This window comes from Eriocheir sinensis, chromosome 27 (genome assembly GCF_024679095.1).
Source record: "Eriocheir sinensis breed Jianghai 21 chromosome 27, ASM2467909v1, whole genome shotgun sequence".
Classification (NCBI taxonomy): Eukaryota; Metazoa; Arthropoda; class Malacostraca; order Decapoda; family Varunidae; genus Eriocheir; species Eriocheir sinensis.
Genome location: NC_066535.1, coordinates 518884 through 543046, shown reverse-complemented (window position 1 = coordinate 543046; position 24163 = coordinate 518884). Strand labels below are relative to the sequence as shown.

At 43.3% G+C, this 24163-nt stretch overlaps 1 protein-coding gene across 1 annotated transcript in view; it reads right to left on the bottom strand.

Moving 5' to 3' along the window:
• The window catches only part of LOC127004267 (uncharacterized), a 76072-nt gene that overhangs the window by 46507 nt on the left and 5402 nt on the right, over positions 1 to 24163 (bottom strand). Inside the window, exon 2 of the mRNA XM_050871832.1 lies at positions 347 to 519. The gene's annotated coding sequence lies outside the window, so the exon portion shown is untranslated. The remainder of the gene's footprint in view (positions 1 to 346; positions 520 to 24163) is intronic.

The window sequence follows — 24163 nt, the reverse complement described above, 5'->3', positions numbered from 1 at the left end:
TATATTATGAAGGACTGGATTTGTGTGTCCAAATGCAGAACCGCTTACCATTAAAATCCTGATTTGGAGGCTTACCGCACACAGGTTAACAAAAGAGATGGTAACCTAATTCATATAACAACTACTCAATGCGCCACCTCAACCTACGGCCCTACTGACAGATTAATTGAATTTTCATGAAGAAAATGGGTTTCTGAAATGTACATTTTCTATGGTAGGAAAAGAAAAATAGCTGGACCAAGCATTAATATGGGAGTCTCTCAACAACTACACACATAAAAATATTGTAAAATATTAATCACTTTCTATATGCTTACTGTTCATATTTTGAGTCGGTAATGCTTACTGTTCATATGTTGAGCTGGTAGAAAGACACCAGGTCCTGCATTACCCCAGTCTGGATATGTGTAATGCATATCCTTTCTCGTTCCATCATAGAAAGGACGTGCGTTCTTGCTCCAGACGGGTGTGGTCCACTGCTGCTTTTCCATGATTTAGTGCCAAGAACAACACTCATTACTGAAGATGATAAAAAAAGTGTAAGCTTATGCAGCTAACATATCAATGATGGATTCAATGCATAAATAAACTTGAGATTATTACAGTAAAACCCCGATTATCCGAAATGGAAGGGGGGAAGCCTCTTTCGGATAAGCCGATTTTTCGGATAATCCGGATTTATGGCCGCCATTTTGATCGCCGCCATTTTGATCGCCACCAGTTTGATCGTCGGCATTGTGGCGTTGCGACTGCCACCGACTGACGATGTATGCAATGAAACCAAACAAACACACGCTACGCTAAACAAAGTAGTACGCTTAAAACATGTGATGTAAATGTTTTATTGTATGTTTGTCTGTGTGTCTCCTTGTCTGGACCAGTGTATGTTGATACTTGTGAGCGTTGCAGATCTGAATTGTGAATGTTGCAGAGTGCGATTGTGAATGGTTGTGCAAGCTTGCAAGTGTGACCTTGATGCATTGTGCAGGTGGAGACACAGTATGATGACTCATATTATCGCGCCTTCATCGTATGTTGGAAGGGAATGTGGCATGGAGTGGAGAGGGAGTCGTGTTTGTGTCGTTGTCTTGAGAGTACGTGTGAGAGTAGTCGTGCAGTAGTTTGTTCGTTCGCGCACCTCGTCCTTGCTGGGGCGAAGGACGGACGTTGTTGAGAGTTTGTTTAATGTTTTTTATCTAATACATTGATCTATTCGTTACAAGCTATTTCGGCAATACGTATTAGAAAGCATATTCATTTTAACTGTTCTTATCAATTCTAAATGTGTTAATATAGTACATATGTAGTTACTTTTATTTATTTTTGATGTTTTATAACGTTTTATAGAAAAAAAAAATTTAATTGCATTATCCAGATCAATTTCGGATAATCCGCTTTCGCATAATCGGGGTTTTACTGTATACTTATTTCTCTTAAATTAATCTTGTCTTCAACTAACATAATATATCTCAGGGGTGTATTTAGGACCTTGAAACATTTTGTGCTTAGCCCAGCTCAAAATGCTGGGTGGTTGGAGGTGAGAGAAGCGCAAAGTTTTTAGGGTAATTCTGAGGCCTCTTAGACATACATTAGGGCCAATTTATGTGTTATTGTATTTAGCAGTAACACTGAAAATATGGCAAGTGACATAATAAAAGGTTATTATCAAATTATGGTAAAGCATAAGCACATTTAAGCGCTAAAGACTGATGTATCATACATATTAATGTACTATACAGACAACTTCAAATTAAAATTCATTCTTTCAGGTGCATTTACTGCAGAGAACAAGGCACTAAAAACTGATGAAAAGCAATTTTCCATTTTTACAATGTAGCCTACTATAGTAAAATAAGGAACATCTGAGTAAGTGTGCATCAAGTAATTAGCAATCACAAACTATCAGTTTTCACAAATTCATCTAGTTTTTATTAAATTTATTCTGTTACCAAGGAAACTGAAAACTACAACTCAGCACTCTTACACTTAACCCGTAAACTGCGGTAAGCCTCTCAGGCAGCTTCTTCAGGAACATGCTGTACGCCTCTTGAAAGCACGATTTTTACATTGCTTCTATAAAATTGCTGAGCCTTGTACAGCCTCGAATCTTTTTTTCCTTGTTAGCATAGCGTCACATGATTCATTTTTCATCTTAGTCATGCAGATCTTGTCATTAATTTGTCGTCTGTCAAGAGTGGTAAAGACATTTGTATGAGAAATTGGGGAGCCTATAGGAGTCACTGAATTCACAATCCTACTCACTGTCTCTTCTCTGTTACGTTGTTGATAGAGTTATAAACACAATGACATCAAAGCTCAGGCATAAAAAAAAGCAGGTGAGAAAAAATAACAATTTGTTAGGAATTCAGAAAGGAGGCATTCTGTACATTGGTAACGCTGCCTCTCGCGAGTCACTAGCCGTTCCGCCCCACTATCCACACAGCCATATTCCCGTCGAAAACATCTTCCTCCAAGTAAAACTTAGCAGATCCAAGATACCTTGAGACCTCCCTTGGACCTTTCCCTTGGGACATAATTAAGGATTATATCGTCATTTATGCATAATGAAGTGCTAGTATATTCTCATTGGTGTATAATATGTGAATTTCAGTCCACCTCGACCCGTATATGAGGAAATATTCAAAGATGCAAACACGTTTACAAGACTTTAGTGTAGAAGTGAAGAAATAGGGTGATGTTTTCCTGCAGGGTGTCATGTTTATTGACAGTGTAAAGTATGTTCTCTAAAGTGCAACGTATGAGCGAGAATTATGTTATCAGAATAAGAATTAGGTTTTGTTTATTCACAAGTGGAAGTAGAAGAACTGGGAAATATTCAATTGCTCAAGCTATACGGTTTTCACATGGAGGAAGCAGCACCATGTGTTCCAACAACCCTCAGCTGAACGTTGCCAGGTTGTCGTACTCTGCCTCTTATATTTGCCGATTTTCGACCCAAAAACTGCTGTCATCACCCAAATAATTGCCTTCATATATGGGTATCGTTTAATTGGTTAATTATTGGTGCTTCTTGGCAACAGTTATGGGCCAGAAACCGGTATATACGCAGCTCATGAGTATGATAATCTGGCAATGGTGACCGTGGACAAACACCTTGTTAATTTGACTTCTCTCATCCATATTTCGTACATGAGGTAAGTACTACATCGATAATCATCTCCTGTGCTGAGCAGGAAGATTTATTTAGAGAAGTTACTCAGATTTCTTGTGCACAGGATGTTTACAACATATGTTCATGGGCGGGCTTTTTAAGCTGCCATCCCACGTACTGTAATATACATTTCACATGCTTTTAGTCTATCATTAAGGATTTAGCCACAAACCCTTACATACAGGGTGCAAAAAAGCTATTCCTAGGCAGCTACTGTTCTTGTTATATTGTGTACAAGCAGATGGCCAAATATGACTACAGAGAGCATTGAAGTCAACGACTGTCATCTCATGTAGCCCAGCTATTTTAAAGATTATGGAACAATCAGGCTGCTTTGTTGAAAATAAGTCTGGCGAAAATGTACGTGGCTTGTATTTCAATTAATAACATTTAAATGAAAGCTCTGGATTGCAGTGTTGCCAGATGAGAGTGTTTCACGGGAGGTTTTCATCTGGCAAACCTGCAAGGTTAGGGAAATGTTGGTGATGGTACTACGGGCCACAGTCTCTCACCGCCAGTTATGGGAGACAGTGCACGGGGCAAACACTGCATCCCTTTCCAATGACATGAATGATGAATGCCCCCCTCCCCGGCAGAAAGAAACTTTTTTATTATTATTTTTTTTATCACTCAATCTATTTCATATGGATGAAAATTATATTAGTTATGAAGAAAGCATTTTCTTTTATATGGATCAAAGTCGTAGGCTAAGCATGGAAGAAGAAAGGAAAGGAAATCAAGGAAAGCTGCCTCGTATAATCAAACCAGCCTCTGTTCTTATGTTATGTTCTTATATGGATGAATTATGTATGGTAACCATGAAATAAGAAATCATTTTCTGTGATATGAATAAATTTCGACGGCTAAGTATGAGAAGCGACGCTATTTTATTTCCAATGAATTAGAATAAAGTAACCTACTAAAGAAAAACAGTCTAACAGGGAAGCCCTGTGGCAGTTCAAAATACCTTGTGCAAGCTCATTATATATATACAGTCGTCCCTCAAATAGTACGGTTTCGGTTTTATACGGATTGTCATGAAAGAATTTTTTTAGGATTTTTAAATTTCCCACTCGTCGCACTAAGTAGCCATGGCGTGAGTGGCAACACTGTTCTACCAAAACACCTGTTGAAAGCACCCCAAAGCGTTTGAGAAAGGTGTTAACCTTGCAGAAGAATTCAGATTTAGGAGAAGTTACATTTTGGGATGAGTTACGTTGCAGTAGGGAGAGCATACCACGTGAATGAGAGCAGTGTTCGCTGTATCTATCATAGTGTAAAAAAAATTCTTGCCGCAGTAACTGCCAATGCTCCAAGAGTGCTGCGAGAGTAAAAATAAAGGCCGTCCTTTTACTAAGCCTCGTCGTTGCTTTGGTAACGGCGCCTCACTCGCAGCAAAATAGGGTACGCTGATCTTCCTGATGCAATGGCAGCACTTATGTGTTTGTTTGGGCCACCATATTTGCTGATGACGTCATCACACCACAGAGGCGTTACACCTCTCAAAGCCGGGAGTGGAGCAGACGTGCCGAGTTGGCAACTCTTGCTGCCGCGTCACGTGTTTGAGAGCACTCGGGACGTTCCGAGAGTCCTGATTCCCTCTCTCAAACGCAGCCCAGGAGTGTTTCTTGGGGGGGCCACTAATTTTATACGGATTTTCGAATAGTACGGGGGTCCTGAGTCCCTAACCCCCGTACTATTTGAGGGACGACTATATATATATATATATATATATATATATATATATATATATATATATATATATATATATATATATATATATATATATATATATATATATATATATACTGTGTGTGTATGCATGTACACACACACACACACACACACGCATTTGCATGACATGAAATACCGCAATGCCACTTGTGTTGCTGGCGTTGACAACGCTGCTTTCTCTCCCGTCTTTATGGCATCGAGCACCCCCAACCCATTCCCTCCCCATCACCTCCCCCTCCCTCCCGCGCTGACAAACGAGCTTTCATTCGCGCCAAAATACAACTTTGGAAAGCAATTATACGAAAACAAAGAGACCTACTACAACTTTTTTTGGCAGGTAGATGCAGTGTCATCCTCTAAAGACACTGGAATGCCATCTTTACCGATACTGTAATCGCGACCTTTTTTTTAGTACTGCCGCAACGCAAGGATAGCTAACCACAGCCCAATAGCAGTTTACGGGTTAATTTGAGCGCCAACTCTTTTTATATAATACCCCTTTTTTTTCAACAGGAAGATTAAGCAATTCATTTTGTAAATAATATTAATATTAATGGTAGCCACAGCTTAAGCCTGAAGAAAAAATAACTGTTCACACTCCAGCCCCAATGAAACAATCGATTATTTTTTTTCCTCAACTCGCCTAAAAAAGAAAAAAAATCTCAGCCTTTAGCCTTAAATAGACATATTGTTTATCCTGTTGTCATAGCCTAGGTCATATCATGATAGTAAATAATGGCCTGTCAGGCTTCATCTCCTGCAGCCTACTACTCTAATACTACATTTTATAAATTTAGATGCTAGAATACCACTTTCAACGTTGATTTTTTCTTGATTTCTTCCTTCCTTCTGTCCTTTTTTTCTTTTCCATTCTTTCTTCTTCCTTCCTTCCTTCCTTCTCTCTTTAGAATACTGCTTTGAGGGTTAATTTTTCCTTGATTTTTTCCTTCCTTCTGTCCTTTTTTCTTTTCCATTCTTTCTTCTTCCTTCCTTCTCTCTTTAGAATACCGCTTTGAAGGTTGATTTTTCCTTGATTTTTTCCTTCCTTCTGTCCTTTTTTTTTCTTTTTGTTTTCTATTCCTTTCTTTCTTCCTTCTTTCCTTCCTTGCATTCTTTCCTTTTCTTCTCTCTTCCTGATCTTGTTTCTCTTCTTTGGCCACTTTGTTTTTTCTCTTTTTTCCTTCCTTCCTTTTTTCTCCTTTTCCTCCTTCACTTTTATCTTTCCTTTTCTTTCTTTCATTACCTTTTTTTGGTCTAGTTCTCTCATTTTGTCTTCTTTCACTTCTTTCTTTCTTCCTTCCTTCCTTCCTTGTCTTCTGTTATCTAGTATTATTTCTCCTTTTTCTTCTTCCTCTTCTTCTTTTTCTTTTTCTTCTTCTTTTTCTTCTTCATGATGAGGGTGTAGAGGGAGGTGTGTGTGTGTGTGTGTGTGTGTGTGTGTGTTTGAGTTTGACTCTAAAAATATGTCACTACAGTAGCAACTTGACATGCTCTCAAAACAGATAATAACTGAAAGGGGGTGGACCAGGAGGCTGAAAAAACAATAACTTTCTGACCTTCAGCAAGTCCTTCAACCTGCATCTATGTAAGAGAGAAAATCTTTAATGATTTATTTTGATATGAAAAGGGGATAGAAGAATGCATCTAAAATAATATAGAAACTGACCTTATAGACTTTGAAAGGACTTTTGAAAAGTATTCAAAACATTACAGGACATTTCTCAAAATGTTATTGTTCTGCATTTGAAATCTAGTATCTCCTTAGCCATTTATGCATCTATTTCAATGAAACAAAGACTTAAGAAAAGATGAAAAGTATGTATAATTATTATTATTTTCTCTCTCCTACACACACACACACACACACACACACACACTTGTATTCACACCCACACACAGAAGCGTGATTGTAGGGAAAAAAACGCAAAAAGAATTTGTTCCGGTCTTGAGAAACAAAGAGAATTTGGTTAGAGAAATGGCTCAAAAGAAGAGTGTGGTTATATTGGGCCTTAAGGAGAAAGTCTGCCGTGGATTAAAATTGCATCTATGGTCATGAATAATTTGTATGTTGTATGGTATATATTAGTACCTTTCTTATCATATGAAAATTTCAAGCTGATCAGATGAAATGAAAAATTAAGAAAATTATTTTTTTGTTTTTATGAAAATTTTGAATTAATTTTTCTCAGCCATTTTTTTTCCGACTTTTTTGTGACATGCACACCTGGTAATTCATTGTTATTCAAACAATTTGTCAAGATGTTTCTTTTTAAACTGTTTTTGTCAATCTGTAAAAAAATTCTATTTTTTTTTGGAAAATTTTCCTATATCGAAACTATCCCATTTTTCAAAAAAACGTCTTGATAAATTTTACGACGATATATGATCTTGTATGTCCTAAAGTTTCATGAAAATCATGCAGAATGTAGAAGCATAAAATAATTTTATGTTCATTTTATACTAGTTTTGAGAAAAACGTGATTAAAGTTTTGCTTAAGTTCTTCGGCCCAGTGAAGGTACTATACTGTCAATGCTACTTTCATATCAATTTTATGGGATCAGTAATCACATATCAGTGACTGCATAAAGGGATCAGGCACCTCTTCCCCCCTTATAAAGGTATTAATCGCTCAAAGGCAAGGGTGTCAGGGTGTGCCATGCCCCTCATTGTTGCAAGATTTGATCAGTACTCTCCAGGTGCATAGCTATCTGTTGGAATTCCTTTGTCTGTCTTCCTCTTTTCCTTCATTGTCTTCTTCAGTGTAATTTTTCTCTTTTCTCTCATTTCTAATCCTTTTCTATGTATTCATTTGTTCCAAACATTTTTGTGAGCAGGTTGCACTTTTCATATTCATAATTGTGTTCCAAAACTGTTACATGGGTTAAAAACTTCACCCTGAAGATTGCTGCATGTTTGATTTTTCAAAATTTATTCCAATCTTTGGCATGCCAGCTAATGCGCTGCAGTCAGCGTGCCAGGCCCAAGCAGTAGCTATTTAAATCTCCTCGCTAATGGCATTTAAATTTATGTCTGACTGAAAAATATTCTACTATTCGAAAGCCAAATGATAGGGAGTTGCCACAGACCATATAACTCAATTTCGAATTTTTTGAAAATTATTTTCATATTTTCACGGCGGACTCTTCCCTTTGATGGTGGTAGCGAGTGTTCTAAGTGCTAATCGGTTCACGGATAGAGAAAGTCATATCCGCCAGGGTTACTTTATTGGACAGAACTTACACACCTCATCATCACAAGGACAACACATATGATAGGTGTTTGTTTGTGTATGCGTTTGTGTGAATGTTGTTTGTGTAGGTTAACATTTAAGTGTTGGTGTATGTGTGGAACAATGTGTAACGGTGGACGACAAGAGAACGTGGACGGACAGTAGAAGATAAACAAGTAACAAGAGATAAACAATTAGACGCACAAGAAACAGCGAGACGGGAGCACGAACGAAAACATTGACACAAAATAAGAATGAACAATGAGTCTATACTGCAACGCCCCATTTTCTGTTTTCACTGGAAGAGAGCACGCGACTGCTTGAGCGGTGGCTGTTACAAGTACTCCCCCCCAGTGACGAGGAAGGAGGAACGAAATCTTCCCAGGTGCGGGGGCGCTGTGGCAGACTTTGATGCGTTGCGGTGTGTAGTGTTGCGCGGTGAGTTGCGCTGAGTAGAGTTGCGTTGAGTAGTGTTCAGCTACGGTGAGTCGAGCTGAGGTGAGTAGTGCAGTGACAACAGCTACAGTAAGTCGAGCTGGAGTGAGTAATGCAGTGACAACAGCTACGGTGAGTCGAGCTGGAGTGAGTAGTGCGGTGACAACAGCTACGGTGAGTCGAGCTGAGGTGAGTAAGTCGAGCTGGAGTGAGTAATGCAGTGACAACAGCTACGGTGAGTCGAGCTGGAGTGAGTAGTGCGGTGACAACAGCTACAGTAAGTCGAGCTGGAGTGAGTAATGCGGTGACAACAGCTACGGTGAGTCGAGCTGGAGTGAGTAATGCGGTGACAGCAGCTACGGTGAGTCGAGCTGGAGTGAGTAATGCAGTGACAACAGCTACGGTGAGTTGAGCTGGAGTGAGTAGTGCAGTGACAACAGCTACGGTGAGTCGAGCTGGAGTGAGTAATGCAGTGACAACAGCTACGGTGAGTCGAGCTGGAGTGAGTAGTGCAGTGACAACAGCTACGGTGAGTCGAGCTGGAGTGAGTAGTGCAGTGACAACAGCTACGGTGAGTCGAGCTGGAGTGAGTAATGCAGTGACAACAGCTACGGTGAGTCGAGCTGGAGTGAGTAATGCGGTGACAACAGCTACGGTGAGTCGAGCTGGAGTGAGTAATGCGGTGACAACAGCTACGGTGAGTCGAGCTGGAGTGAGTAATGCGGTGACAACAGCTACAGTAAGTCGAGCTGAAGTGTTGAGCAGCGATGAGTTGAGAAGCGAGGGGTTGAGCAGCGAGGGGTTGAGCAGCGAGGAGTTGAGCAGCGTGAGGTGGGCTGCTTAAGGTGGGCTGCGTAAGGTGGGCTGCGTAAGGTGGGCTGCGGTGAGTTGAGTGGTTGGCTGTTTAATAGATCCTGGAAGGCTTGAATCCGCACTCCCGAATCGCGAACCACGTAGACGGGTCCTGAGCAGAAGAGTGGTGCTCTGAAGGACACCGCCGTAGTAGAGGAAGAGTTGCATGTCGTCGTCAGGTATGGTGAAGTCGAGCGGCGTGGAGATGGGCAATAGGCACTGGCGTAAACGCGCCGGGGGCCACGGCAGTCAAAGAGTGCGTCGAGGGAACTGCGTGTGAAGGCGCTAGCTGACAGCGTGTCAGGGGCCTCGGCAGTCGGTGAGAGTAGAACGACTGCGTGTATTAAAGGCGCCAGCTGCCAGCGTGTCAGGGGCCTCGGCAGTCCGTGAGGGCGTCGTGATAAGGCGCTAGATGCCAGCGTGCCAGGGACCACAGCCGGTTGAGAATTGAGGGGCGCAAGCATATGCCAGGAGCCGCGGCAGTCGTGAGTGCGTCGAACGACTGCGTGGGAAGGCGCTAGATGCCAGCGAGCCGGGGGCCACAGCGGGTTGAAAAGTGAGGGGCGCTAGCATGTGCCAGGAGCCGCGGCAGTCCGTGAGAGTAGAACAAACTGCGTGTACTATATGCTGGCACGTGCCAGGGGCCTCTTTGGCTCGGAGAGTGAACCAGTGTTCAAAAAGGCACTGTATCCCAACACTGTACGCTTAGTAGGTAACACTGACATCAACTGTTGCTGGGGACGTGCTGCATTGAACTGTTGCTGGACACACTGCACTGTACACAAAGATCCACGAGTGTAGGATAATCCAAGAGAGCGGTGGTAGATCCAGGAGGCGGTGGTTAATCCAGGGGGCAGCTAGTAATCCCAGTGGGGTGTCACACTGTGTTAGCGTGTCTCTCAAATCTGTGTGGTGTGTGGCGGCGTATACACTGAGTCTGTGTGTGGCGTGTACACTTGAGTCTGTGTGTGGCGTGTACACTTGAGTCTGTGTGTGGCGTGTACACTGCGTGTGTGGCACTGTTTGAGTGTTCACTGAGTCAGTGTAGTGTCACACGGTGTGCGTGTCTCAGTCGCCGGACCAGCGGAAAGGCAGGAAGGAAGAGGGGTGGTGGGTGGGTGGCGCCGGGAGGAGCACTGTGGGGCACAAAAGATGCCAGAAGGGCGCTGAAGATGCCTGGAGGAGGCGCACACAGGGAGCCTAGAAGAGGCGCACAGAGGGAGCCTGGAAGAGGCGCACAGAGGGAGCCTGGAAGAGGCGCACAGAGGGAGCCTGGAAGAGGCGCACAGAGGGTGCCTGGAAGAGGCGCACAGAGGGTGCCTGGAAGAGGCGCACAGAGGGTGCCTGGAAGAGGCGCACAGAGGGTGCCTGGAAGAGGCGCACAGAGGGTGCCTGGGGAAGGCGCAGAAGGCGCCTAGGGGAGGGCGGGGGAAAACCCTGAAGGTGGCAACTACGCCTATGGCGTAATGTTTCTCCCGACCTGAGTGCTCAGCCCCACGAACCCCGAATGGAGGTGAGGATTTTTGCCCCAGGAGAGGGCGGACGAATGGACAAGTTACCCTGCCCAGGTCCTCCACTCTAGGAGAGAGTGCCCTTAAAACGGCACCGGCTATAAGCCACCTTGAACCATAGCAACACTCCGGGGTCACCAATTGATGGTGGTAGCGAGTGTTCTAAGTGCTAATCGGTTCACGGATAGAGAAAGTCATATCCGCCAGGGTTACTTTATTGGACAGAACTTACACACCTCATCATCACAAGGACAACACATATGATAGGTGTTTGTTTGTGTATGCGTTTGTGTGAATGTTGTTTGTGTAGGTTAACATTTAAGTGTTGGTGTATGTGTGGAACAATGTGTAACGGTGGACGACAAGAGAACGTGGACAGACAGTAGAAGATAAACAAGTAACAAGAGATAAACAATTAGACGCACAAGAAACAGCGAGACGGGAGCACGAACGAAAACATTGACACAAAATAAGAATGAACAATGAGTCTATACTGCAACGCCCCATTTTCTGTTTTCACTGGAAGAGAGCACGCGACTGCTTGAGCGGTGGCTGTTACACCTTAACCCGTGGGCTTCGGCTAAGGGAAAGCCAAGAAATGGACGAGAAACGGCAAAATTACACTGCATTTTGAGACTAAGAAAAGAGCATGGAACATACATCAGAGTATTCCTCTCATAACCATAAAGTTGTTAAAAATATTTACTTTTACTCAAACTCCATTCTTTTTAGGATGTGTTTGTTACAAAATAAACAGTCTCGTGACGCGTGGCATCTAGCCTCGAGTCGCTTGTTGTCTACTTTAGAGAATTTGACAAGTGATTACTGTGTGGATAGCTAATTCAGTTTGCCATGACCTTACAGCACCACCTATGACAAAAAAGCCCATCTCAAGATCACTCACCCACCACTATGACCCAGGGCATGTATGGTGGATTGCTTTATGCCACCACCACCTACAATTAGCTCAAATTAGGGGTTTTATGGTGAGCCCATTTTAAGGCCCACCGTACCACAGCCACGACTCGTGAAAACCCTGAAAAGGGTCTGCCGACGTTCTCGGGTTAAGGAAGAAAATTTCCAATAAGGTGCCAAGGGGAGACCCACAAAATGAGACTTGTGAGCAACATATTGGCAAAATTGGAAGAGTCAGGAAGACTGTCAGAGGAGATTGATGATGTAATGAGGCTAGAAGTTATGAAGAGGAAAACAATACACCACTGAAACTGGTGTTGAAATCACAGACAGCACCAGAAGAGGTTTTAAGTAAAAGTTGGAAACTCAAAGGCATAAAACAATATAAAACAACATATACAGTATTAGAAAAAATCTGAGCATTGAAGAAAGACAGAGGCTAAAGGGATTAAGAACTGAAGCAAAGCAGAAAAATGAGGAAAGATTGGAAGAGAACAGATTTTTTGGAGAGTTTGAAACAACGTATAATGAAGTGGTGGATCAGAGAGAGGAACAATTAGAAAACATAAAAAGGAAGTGAAGCAGGGAACATACAAACTGAGATTGACCTATATAAACATTGATGGATCACTATCTAAAAGATTGGGGTTATGAGATTATTTAATTAAGGAAAATCCTCTTGTAATGCAACCGGAAAAGACAAAGCCCAGTGTGTGCTTCAGCTTTGAGTGAGTAGTCGTGGCCGTGATCGGATGTGTTATGTCTTACTCCACATGGAAAGTGCTTTGTCGACGTGGCTGTCAGGGCCAAGGGCATGAGGGATTTGTATTACATTTGTGAGGATTTCACAGGTGAGAAATGGATTGGATGTTGTTTGTGCCCTAAATGGTGTCATGTGAAGTGTGCTCATTTGTGTGGAATTAAGCAGAATAATATACCTAAAATTAATTGGATTTGCACCCCATGCCTTCATAAAGCATCTTTGGCTACTAAAATTGTGGAGAAATTGGATGAATTCAAGCAAGAATTATCTAAAGAAATATTTGTGGTAAAAGATGAAGTTGAATCAAGGGCTGAGAAGGTGCAGGACGGACTGGGCTCAGTTGCTGACGCCCTTAGAGCTGACCATGCACTTAGCTGGGCTGAGGCGGCGAAGAGAGACAGGAAAAGTCAAGAAGAATCTCCTGGTTGTGAAAGCTTTTACCCAGGAAAAGAAGGCAACAGATATGAAGGATGAAGTCTCCCAGGCATTGAATGGCATTCAAATAACTGATTCAAGATTCACAAATGGAGCTAATATTGTCATGAACTTTGATAGTGAGAACACAATGGTTGAGGCTGCCCAAAAATTGGAGTTTGTTGAGCAAATTAGTACCAAGAGTGTTGGAAAGATGAAACCAAAGATCATGATATGCAATGTGCATGAAGAGGAGACCAAGGAAAAAATATTGAGACCAACTTAGACTGCAATGAGTTTTTATGCACAATTCAGTGTGTTGAAAATAAGATTGAGCTGATTTTTAGTAAGCCTGCAGCTGGCGGCACGATGCACTATATTTTGAGGTGCGACCCAACTGTAAGAGAGCTGATTTAAAAGAATCAAGACAAGACGAAATTAGAATGGGAAATATACACGGTGAGAGACAGATACAGTACTGTCTCCAAGCTTGCGATAACTAGGTCGATGTTGCGGGTCACAAACGTTGAAATTGCAATCTTTAAACCATTATTCATATGGGGAAAATTGAAAACCGTCGACATCTTGCGCTTGGCCACCCGTCCGGGTGGCCAAGTGCATGTGTGCGGACAGCCTCAGCCGAGCGCTGGGCCTGAGCAGCTGGCGGGCGGCTGATGATGGTGATGGTGATGATGAGTGTCAGCGGCGTGGCCTTTACATCAGTGCCGCCTGAACAGTGTTTTTGTCGGGGCCCGTGTGTGTGTGTGTGTGTGTGGCTGTGTTTGTTGTGGGTTTCGGCTTCTCAATTTGTCAGTTCTTGTTTTCCACATGTAGTGCGGGACCCCTTTCTTTTCTTCCATCTCTTCTTTTTGAAAAAGAAGAGATGGAAGAAAAGAAAGAGGTCCCGTGCGACATGTGGGAGGTAGGGAATTGGCAGATTGAGGAGCCTGGGCCCACAATGGGCACAGCCACACACACGCGGGCCCCAATGAAGGAGCCGTTTGGGTGGCGCCAATGCGCCTGGCTGCCCAGATCCCACTCACCATGCTTCCCGCAGCCAATGGAAAGGCCCAGTGGTGGGTAAGAGCGAGAATGGGAATCAAGGACCACAACAAGGTGTTAAAAAACCCGGTTTTAGCAGCCTTTTCCTTTTCCTTTCGGGTCATATCGCAATTCCAATTTTCAATAAAAATCAAATTTTGGGGGTTCCTATCGCAAACTCGGTGAATCGCAAACTTGAAACTCGCAATCCTGGAGACAGTACTGTACCATGCAATTATATGTTATCATTGTCAGAGATATGGCCATCTTGAGGCCATCTGTTCTGCCAAGACCAATGGAGAAGCCCGAAAATGTTTCAAATGCGTTAGCGATCATAAATCAAAGGAGTGCGCCATGGCTGAGAAGAAAGGCATGAATTGTGTGAGATACAAGCAGCCTGAAATCAACCACATAGCGAATAATCAGTGTTGTGTAGTTCTTCAAACCGAAATTGAGATAATTCGTAACATAACCGAACATGGCTATTAATTAGTGTTTATACTTAAAGACAAATTGTGTTGAATGTTCAGTGAGTTGTAAATAATTTAGTGCCACACGGCCAAGTGACTATGATGATGCCAAGTTTTATTAACCCTTTCCTTGCTAAGCACTAGCAACGAAACTATCCCCTCAGGCGCGCTCGGGCACCCCGGTGGGGGAAGGGGAAACATTGAAACATTTGAAACATTTATTAATAGCCTATTAGATAGTTACATATGTTGTTGTATGTATTGTTAGAGGCCAGCCTTTATATAAGCATAAGCTTTACTGCTGTATCTCAAAAACTATTCATCACAGCTACAAAACAAAAACACCATTGGAAAGAGGAGGCCAAGATCTATAAAATTTGGTTATGTAAGCCTCTCCAACGAATGTACATGCATGTTCAGGGGGTGTTTTTTGCTCTGAGTGCGACTGGCGCTTGCAGCGAGCTTTTAGCACCACCAGCAAGTGACACTAGTGCTTGTTCTTTTAACCTGGAGTAGGTAGGAAGACACCTACCGAACGGGCGCAAGCCACTCCCGGTGAGGTATATATGGGAGGTGAGAAGGGAGCTGAAGCCCTCCAAAGACCCTTCCCATGTCCTCACTAACCGTTTCCCTATTGTCTCACCAACACCGGAGAGTAGTTCAGCATGCTCTCTAAAGACAGATCCTCTCTTTATCCACACCACACTACATTCTCACAACATATACACCTTTTCCCAAAATTAAAATTTCAAAATGGCGCACATACACCCTGGGGGGGGGACCACAAATTCCCCCAGGGAGGACTCCCCTTCTGGCTGCCGACCCGAGAGGTGTCTTGATAACTCCTCGAACCTCTTTCTTCTCAATTTCTGCAACATTCGCGGTCTTCGCTCTAATTTTCATTCTGTGGAACATCATCTCTCCTCCTCTAAACCTCACCTTCTCTTCCTTACCGAAACACAGGTTTCTGAGGCTACTGACAGCAATCTCTACTCTGTTCCCTCCTACTATCTCTATCCTAAATTTCAATCCAAAGCTGGATGTTGCACCTACGTGCGCAACGACATCACTTGCTCTCGTGCCCACGACCTTGACTCTTCTGAATTTTCCACTGTCATTCTATTACTAAATACATCTGTGCTGTTTATCTCTCACCTAACTCTACCAACTATGTAAAATTCTTTGACTATTTGAATTCTAAAGTGGAGCACATCTTGACCCACTCTCCCTTCGCTGAAATCTCCATCCTAGGAGATTTCAATGTTCACCACCAGCTTAGACTTTCATCCTCTTTCACTGACCATCCTGGTGAACAAGCCTACAACTTTGCTATCCTCAACGACCTAGAGCAGTTGGTCCAGCACCCTACACGTATTCCTGACCGTCTTGGAGATCGGCCCAACATTCTAGACCTCTTCCTTACCTCAAACCCTTCTGCTTATTCTGTCAAACTGTTCTCTCCGTTGGGCTCCTCCGATCACAATCTTATTTCTGCATCCTGTCCTATCGCTCCTGTACACCCTCTGGACCCACCGAAGGCGATGCTTCTGGCATTTTGCTTCAGCTCGGTGGGACGACCTGAGGATGTACTTTTCGATTCCGTGGATTGATTTTTGCGTCCAGGATAGAGACGCCTCTGTTTGTTCTCTGCGAATCAAAGAGGTGATTGTCTCTGGAATGGAGGCTTACATTCCTCGTTCTTTCTCTACTCCTCACGCTAAAAAGCCTTGGTTTAATCACGCTTGTTCTCGTGCTGTCAATGATAGAGAGGTAGCTCACAAAAGATACCAGAGCCTTCAAACTAATGCTAATTATGAACTTTACATTTCTGCCCGAAATCGTGCCAAATCTATTCTCCGACTAACCAAAATTCTTTCATTAATAGAAAATGTCAAAACCTTGGTTTCTCTAACTCTTCCCGAGACTTCTGGCATCTAGCCAAAAACATCTCCTCCAACTTCACTTCTTCATCTTTCCCTCCACTCCTCAGTCCTGGCAACACTGCCGTCTCATCTATCTCTAAGGCTGAACTCTTCTCTCAAACTTTTCTAAAAACTCCACTCTGGACGATTCTGGGCATATTCCTCTACTCATCCCCTCTGACTCCTTTATGCCTGTTATAAGGATTCTTCAAAATGATGTTTTCTATGCCCTCTCTGGCCTCAATCCTCAGAAGGCTTATGGACCTGATGGAGTGCCTTCTATTGTCCTTAAAAACTGTGCCTCCGTGCTGTCACCCTGCCTGGTCAAACTCTTTCGCCTCTGCCTGTCAACATCTACCTTTCCTTCTTGCTGGAAGTATGCCTTCATACAGCCTGTACCTAAGAAGGGTGACCGCTCAATCCCTCAAACTACCGTCCTATTGCTTTACTTTCTTGTCTATCTAAAGCTTTTGAATCAATCTTAACCGGAAGATTCAAAAGCACCTTTCACTTATGACCTTCTATCTGATCGCCAGTATGGGTTCCGCAAGGGCGTTCTACTGGTGATCTCCTATGTAACTGACTCTTGGTCATCCTCTCTTAGCCGTTTCGGTGAAACTTTTGCTATTGCGCTGGACATATCAAAAGCTTTTGATAGGGTCTGGCACAAATCTTTGCTTTCTAAACTACCCTCCTACGGTTTCTATCCTTCTCTCTGTACCTTTATCTCCAGTTTCCTTTCTGACCGTTCTATTTCTGCCGTGGTAGACGGTCACTGTTCTTCCCCTAAATCTATTAACAGTGGTGTCCCACAGGGTTCTGTCCTATCTCCCACTCTTTTTCTGTTGTTATTTGTTTATCTTCTTTCCAAAACGAACTGTCCTATCCATTCCTCCGCCGATGATTCCACTCTGCATTATTCAACTTCTTTTAATAGAAGACCCACCCTTCAGGAACTTAACGACTCAAGGCTGGAGGCTGCAGAACGCTTAGCCTCAGACCTTACTATTATTTCCGATTGGGGCAAGAAGAACCTGGTGTCCTTCAACGCCTCAAAACACAGTTTCTCCACCTATCCACTCGACACAATCTTCCAAACAACTATCCCCTATTCTTTGACAACACCCAGCTATCACCTTCCTCAACACTAAACATCCTCGGTCTATCCTTAACTCAAAATCTCAACTGGAAACTTCATATCTCATCTCTTACTAAATCAGCTTCCTCGAGGCTGGGCGTTCTGTACCGTCTCCGCCAGTTCTTCTCCCCTGCACAGTTGCTGTCCATATACAGGGGCCTTGTCTGCCCTCGTATGGAGTATGCATCTCATGTGTGGGGGGGCTCCACTCACACAGCTCTTCTGGACAGAGTGGAGGCAAAGGCTCTTCGTCTCATCAGCTCTCCTCCTCATACTGATAGTCTTCTACCTCTTAAATTCCGCCGCAATGTTGCCTCTCTTTCTATCTTCTATCGATATTTCCATGCTGACTGCTCTTCTGAACTTGCTAACTGCATGCCTTCCCCCCCTCCCACGGACCCGCTGCACTCGACTTTCTACTCATGCTCATCCCTATACTGTCCAAACCCCTTATGCAAGAGTTAACCAGCATCTTCACTCTTTCATCCCTCACGCTGGTAAACTCTGGAACAATCTTCCTTCATCTGTATTTCCTCCTGCCTACGACTTGAACTCTTTCAAGAGGAGGGTATCAGGACACCTCTCCTCCCGAAACTGACCTATCTTTCGGCCACCTCTTTGGATTCTTTTTAGGAGCAGCGAGTAGCGGGCTTTTTTTATTAATGTTTACTTTTTTTGTGCCCTTGAGCTGTCTCCTTTACTGTAAAAAAAAAAAAAAAAAAAAAAAACTCTGTATCTCAAAAACTATTCATCACAGCTAAGAAACAAAACCATTGGAAAGAGGAGGCCAATATCTATACGATTCGGTAATGTAAGCCTCTCCTGCAAATGTAAAGGCACGTTCAGGGGGTGTTGCCTGTGAAGACGTACATTTATACCTGCGTGACGGTCAGCCGTAAGGCAACTACTGTAGATCTCTTGATGATGGGGTGCTGGCAGGGCAGTATTGCCAACTGCAAAATTTTAAACTATTTGGTCAAAATATCAGTCATGTGATAGGTGAAGCCATGCAAATATGTCACTATATTGGTCAACAACATCCACCAGTTGCTCGTCCGTAGATTTTCCACGCTGGGCTGATATGATTTTCCACCAAATTTAGTGGAGAACCCACTCAATTGGCAATCCTGTGTTGTGAGAAATAGTGTTGAAACACTCTCATTCACGGGAGATTTGAGTGCAGATGGAGCTCACAGCGAGCGTTTAGCACCACCAGCAAATACGCCTAACGCTCACTGCGAGCGTTTAGCAATTAAAGGGTTAAAAGGACAGTAGGCTATTCATGAAAGCAATCAAGACTCACTCACTCACTACGACATTGTGAATAAGTGTATGGAGGATTATTATTGAGGCTAACATCGTAACTGTTGACGGCCCTCGCAGAGCACTGCACTAGCAGTGGAGCAGGGTCTAAAACCTCATCAACGCTTCAACACTCATCATAAGGAGTAACCTCAACCACAAATGGCTGCAGTTGGCTGGAGATGCCCATAGCTACTCCCTTAACCCGTACAGTACTAGCGACGCGTATACGCGTCAGCGCCTATGGTTGCAGGAAATACAAGCGACGCGTATACACGTTGGGCTTGCTAAACACTGTTAGTCAATGTAGCAGGTCTATTTTTGCTACAGAGACTGCTGCAGACAATAGCAACACTGCACGAGTGCGTTTGTAGCATTGGCAACACTACCCAAGCTGGGGAGGAATCACAAGCCACCTGTGACATCAAGATCAAGATCAAGACCAAGTACTATAAACAATGTTGCGGCTGCCAATTCCTTTTGCCATATGGTGATAGACAGTGAGTTTGAAGTTTCCTCATCTGAAGAAGACGTGGGAGCACTCTCAGACTTTGGTTTGGACAAGGATTATGTGCCAGATGAGGAGGATATAAGCTACATTGAGCCGCCTTTGTAACACGAAATTCTACTGTCCTGAAAATTCTGAAAATCCCACACTTACACCCCATGAAATGGTGCTCTCTGGAGTATTCTACACCTGTGTGCAACAAAAATGGGCTACCTGGCCTCTATCACTTGTCAAATTCTCCATAAACCATCATTCACGTACAGGGGCCTTTTCCAGCCATACCGTGGTAACACTTCATGGAGTTCTCCTGCGAAAAGTAGGTCTATGACATATGTTTTTTTCTTATTTTTTCCACTTTTCCCATCACATGGAACATTTTTAAGCCAAAAAAAAAATAATAATAAATTGGCCATTACTGGGAGAGCCAAAAATATTTAAATTGGCCGGTACTGTACGGGTTAATATGGAAACCATTGCTTATGCCAGACCAATAGTAGGTGAACCCCCTCCCTCACTGATCTCGCCACTGCCAGGCCTCATCATTTCAAAAAGTTCCACAATGTCCACCTGAGTTCATCTGATAGGAAGGGCAATCAGTGATCCTCTACAAGGCTCCGGACATTCAAGGAGCCAACACATAGAGCCCTCCGAAAGTTAACCCCAGGCCTGGTTCTGTGGGCGGGTGCCGCCTCTACACCACCCTCAAAACAAAAAGAGGGGCTAGGGGGCCTTTCCTTCTTTGAGGTGCAAGGGTTCTGTAGGCTTTGACCTGCACCCATAACTGACAGCAGGCTCCTCAGATCCAAATGCATCGGGAAGTCTGCCGTGCAGTCAGGCCCCTAGAAAGACCGGATCAGGGTCGAGGCTTACGTCACGACCCCGACCTCCTCTTCTTACTTTTTTTTTGGCTCAGTAGTTTTATTATTGGAGGAGGGGCTGTAAATCCCTCCCCAAAACAGGCCCAATCCAGGGGTTGGACTGACTGCTCACCACAAGTCTGGAACACAGGACCCCTGGGAGGATTAATCCCACAGTTACCCAACGAGAAGCAAAAGCAAGAGGGAGAAAAAGAAAGAAAGACAGCTCAAGGACTTGAGGACATTGCATTCCTCATCCAGATAGACCTGCCCTTACCTGGATTAGATTAGATTGGTTAATTTTATTTGTTTGTGATAAATAAGAGTGATACATGTGGCACTGCACTGCCATGTTGTTATTACTGGCATTCGGAAGTTCAACCCCAGCAGCAGCTGAGTCTGCACTCTTAAGTGTCTTGTGTGGGCTCAAGTGCTTATTTATCCTTAACGATGCATATTGTGAAGACAAAACTTTTATTTCTGGTAAATTTTGATTGGTTTGCCATCACTTTTCATTATTTGTTTTGTGGAAATCACTCATTTTTGGGAGGAGAGGAAGGGGAACAAACTAGTGATTTGCGAGAAAAAAAGGCAGATTAATTTGAAACACGTGATATTTACATACATTATATTGTACTGTAGGCATAGTTTTATATGATATTCTCACCAGCCCCTTCAGCCTCTGCATCTCGTGGCATAAATGTTCCTTGGGCCTTAAAGTCTTACAGCCTAACCATCTAACGCAATGGTTCTTAACCATTTTACTACCACACCTCCTCTAGGAATTGGTCCTTTCTTCCATGCCCCCCCCCCCTCCCCCCTCTATCTATGAATAAAATTTCCTCCCAGATTTTAAAGAAAATGAAAGAAAAGTGTTTTTAGTCTGTTTATTGAGTATGAATTACCTAGTCATTAGTGAGTGACTTGACATGGCTTCTTAGCTACTAAATCTTGAATGCGAGGTTGATACTTTTGCATTTCTTCATTAACTTCTCAATATTAGCCCATGCTCTTGTTAAGAGAATAACAAATAAAATTAGAGAAATTCCTAGTTTTCCTTAGGGCTCGTGCTCCCCCTGGAAATTACTGACACCCCCAAGGTTAAGAACCACTGGTCTAATGGTCTAAAGCTCTAACGGCGAACAGGATCACAGCTGTAAATACACAGCCTAAGGCCTCTTTCACATGCTTATAACGCGGACGCGGGTCTTCCCACGTATCCTTTCAGACAGCGTGGGTGAAAACTGCCCGCCACCCGCACGAAGGTGGAAGAAGGCAGGAGAAAGACAGGAAAATGTAATGAAAACCACAGAAAGCAAGGTCATCTGGAGGAAAGGAGAAACAAAAATAGAGCTGGAGGAGGAAGGGAGATAAAGGAATAGAATTAATGAAATGAAAGACCAAAAATTAAGATAGATGGCAGAGTAAAAAGAGAAAATGGGAAAAGGAGAGAAGGGAGAGGGAAAATGAGGAAGTAAACATGAGGGAGGAGAGCATCAAAATTCTTTCTATAAATAAAGTAAAAAAAAAAAAAGTGAAACAGGAAAATGAACGCACAACAAATCACATTGAAATCAACCAGGATACTGAATGAGTTTTCTTTGGAGAGATGCGCAGGCCGCGGCCATGTGAAAACACACATTGAACACTGTACCCTTTGCTGCTATGCGCGGACGCGGGCCCGCATATGACCCAAGGGGGGCCCGCGTTGAATATCGCCCGCGCGCGGGAGACGTCCGCGGCGTGTGTAAGGTTCCATAGAAAACATCAGTCACAAATTGACACGGGTCAGCGTTATAAGCACGGACGTGGGCCTCGCCCGCAAGTGTGAAAGGGGCCTAAGAGGCCTAACCTCGGTAAGATGACCTGGTAAGAATTACCCGAACCCTCTGTGTCCTGTCACTAAACCATGCCTTGATCCACCTCAAAACTTTAAAAGTTATGTTAGGTTTGATCCATTGAAGTTAGATTAGATCAGTTTTGCTTAGATTTGATAATATTAATTATGTATGATAGTAAAGGTAAAGTTGGGGGCATACACTGTAACAGCGCGTGGCCTCGGTGCTCATCTCCGTAACATTGGCCCTTCAGCCTGTGGTGGGAGGGAGCCCATTACCCCGGGACACAGGGCCAGTGTGACATCCAGGTTACCACAGTATATATGATAGATATATGTGATATGCTTCTCACAGTAATGTTTGCACTGCCCCTTTGTCATCACTGGTACTCAGCAGTTGAGGCAGCTGCTCCACACTGGTAGTATCAATATTATCATCATTGCAGAAGACAAAACTATTTTTCTCTGATAGTTTTTTGTTTTGTTTTGTTTTGTTTGTTTTAAAGTAATTTGATCCCTGTATTCTCTGAAACTGCTAACATCTCTGGGAGATGAGGTGGGGGTGTTCACTGTAAAAATGATTTTTAGGGGGAAAAAATGTCATTCACTCAAAACATATCTAAAACTCTTAGGAAAAATAGTTTCATCCAAAAATGGAACATTAATACAAAACAATCTCTACCAAAGCTTCATATTTTTCCTGGAGATGAACAGCAGTATCTCCAAAGAAGACCACCAAGTGAAATTAAATTATCATCATCATCATTTCATTAATGCCTGCTCCTAGGAGCCCCCACCAGGGGATGGCCACAGCAGAAGTTTCCATCTTTCTCTATCCAGGCACTCCCTCCTTGCCTGCTCAAAGTTTCTCAAAGATCTTTCCCCCTCTCCCGAACGTACTCCTGCACCCTATCTCTCCATTTCACTGGAGGTCATCCTCTAGCATTTCCTCCCTCTATCTCACTCACATACACCCTTCTGGTCATCTTACTCTCCTCCATTCGCTCCATGTGGCCAAACCACTTTAAAGTCTGTCGCTTCACTTCTTCCACCACTCCACACTTCTTCCCTTCACCCCTGTGACACATTCCAAAATGCTCATACACACTTTCATTACTCATTCCATCCATTCTACTCACACCACAAGCACTCCTCAAATAACTCATTTCCACTGCCTGCACTCTAGACCTCTGACTTTCATTCCAGGCCCACGTTTCACTTGCATATGTGAGGGTTGGTACTATTATTGTATTCCTCAAATCCCTCTTTACCTCCATGCTCACAGTTCTGCCATTCATGATTTGTCCCAGAGACCACACCACCCTTCTTCCTTGCAATGCGCTTTCTCTTACCTCCCCTCCATACCACCATGCTTACACATAACTGATCCAAGGTACTTAAACTCATTGACCTCCTTCATTTCTTCACCATTCAAAATTATTTTGCATTCTTTTTCACATTCAATTCCCACTCTATATGGGCATACAAAATCTACAACCTCACTTCTACTTTGCTCACAAACCATCACTTTACTTTTGTTGACATTTACTTTCAGCTTTCTCCTTTTACAGACACTATCAAAAACAGAGACCCAAATTTTGTAAGTCACTTTCATTTTCTGTAATGAGCACTGTGTCAGCTGGGAAGTGGCCGAGAAACGGCAACATTACACTGCATTTTGAGACTAAGAAAAGAGCATGGAACATACGTCAGAGTACTCCTCTCATCACCATAAAGCCGTTAAAAATATTTACTTTTATTCAAATTCCATTCTTTTTGGGTGGTGTTTGTTACAAAATAAACAGTCTCGTGACACGTGGCATCTAGCCGAGTCACTTGTCTACTTTAGAGAATTTGACAAGTGATTCCTGTATGGATAGCTAATTCAGTCTGCCATGACCTTACAGCACCACCTATGACAAATAAGCCCACCTCAAGATCAATCACCCACCACTATGACCCAGGGCATGCATGGTGGGTCGCTCTATGCCACCACCGCCTACAATTAGCTCAAATTAGCCGTTTTGAGCCGAGCCCCGTGTCTGCCGTTTCAGCGGACCGT